The following is a 1383-nucleotide window of genomic DNA, read 5'->3' as shown; positions in this document are numbered from 1 at the left end:
GACCTGGCTACCTATTTTTATGTTGTTTCTATATGAACATGTTCTCTGAGTTTCAAATGGGGATACCAGAAACACATTGTCCCCAACAGAAGCCGAAACTTCCTTCCCTAAGTAACTTCAAAACCTTCTTCCAGAACCCCAGGATTTTATCCAAGGGGTTTGGGGGGCCTCCGTGGAGCACCTTGGGCTCTCCTAGTTCCTGAGGCAGATAATTGTTTCTACAGTAAGATGAAGAGTTTATGCACAAAGGAAATCTGTTAGATGTTCCTAAATCAGGGACTATCTAAACATACTTTTAAAATGTCACTAAGCATTTAGTGTTATTTTCATTAAGATTTTTATGTATTTAGGTCTTACCTCTGCCACTAAACTGTAAGCTTCTTGAAGGCAGAATCAATATCTCTGTCATCTTTTCATTACTCCCAGTAACCAAGTATAAAATTGACCTCAATAGAGCTGGATTTATTTGATTTTCATTTGAATCTCATTGTAGTCCTGGAAAAGGTGATTTGACCTATTACATTTTAACAAGCAATTGAACGACAAACCTGTGTATTAAGAAGCCCCTTTCCTGTCTGTGTTCTTTTTTTTTTTTTTTTTTTTTGCAATGTTAATTCACTTTATTTTTCTTGTATAAAAACCCTATGTTGTAGCCACAGCTGGAGCTTGGGTCCTCTGCACAGAGACTCTGGTGTGGGTCTTGACGAGGTGGTCCGTGAATTCCTGATAGGGAGACTTGGTGAATACAGTCTCCTTCCACAGATCGGGGGTCAGGTAGCTGCAAGTCTTAGAGATGGCATCAAACGTGGCCTTGGCTGGACAACGAAAGAACCCCAGGAAGATCAGTGGTGTGCTTGGGGCAAGACCCCTAACCCAAAAATTGTCACACTCCTAGGAACAGAGAGGCCATTCTGGGCAGGTCTGTCGTGCATTAGGAGAGCCTTTCTCTGCCTCCCTGAAAACACGCCAAGCACACACTGGACCCGTGTGATTAAGCGGAGCCGAGAGGCTCCTGTCTGTGTTCTTTTGCATAAAACAAAACAGGATGTCATTGTGATGCAAAACCACCCACAAAATCAGAGCACAGGTCAGGGCAGCCTCTGTGTGCTCTCTGCCTCAACAATGGCTGATGTGGTTTGGCTGTGTTCCCACCCGAATTTCATCTTGAACTGTACTCCCATAATTCCCACGTGTTGTGGGAGGGACCCAGTAGGAGATAATTCAAATCACGTGGGTGGATTCCCCCATACTATTCTCGTGGTAGTGAATAAGTCTCATGAGATCTGATGGGTTTATCTGGGGCTTCTGCTTTTGCATCGTCCTCATTTTCCCTTGCCGCTGCCTTGTAAGAATTGCTTTTTGCTTCCTGCCATGATTCTGAGG

At 43.7% G+C, this 1383-nt stretch overlaps 1 non-coding gene across 1 annotated transcript; it reads right to left on the bottom strand.

Moving 5' to 3' along the window:
- Positions 1-878: 878 nt before the first annotated feature.
- LOC116528927 lies at positions 879-1011 on the bottom strand. The gene has a single exon (XR_004259286.1). It is a non-coding gene; the product is annotated as a small nucleolar RNA SNORA64/SNORA10 family (small nucleolar RNA).
- Between the last annotated feature and the right edge of the window lie 372 nt (positions 1012-1383).

The sequence above is a fragment of the Sapajus apella genome, unplaced genomic scaffold (genome assembly GCF_009761245.1).
Source record: "Sapajus apella isolate SASKATOON/1434 unplaced genomic scaffold, GSC_monkey_1.0 scaffold60, whole genome shotgun sequence".
NCBI lineage: Eukaryota > Metazoa > Chordata > Mammalia > Primates > Cebidae > Sapajus > Sapajus apella.
Note: the sequence above shows the minus strand (reverse complement) of the source record. Positions and strands in the feature narration are given on the sequence as shown.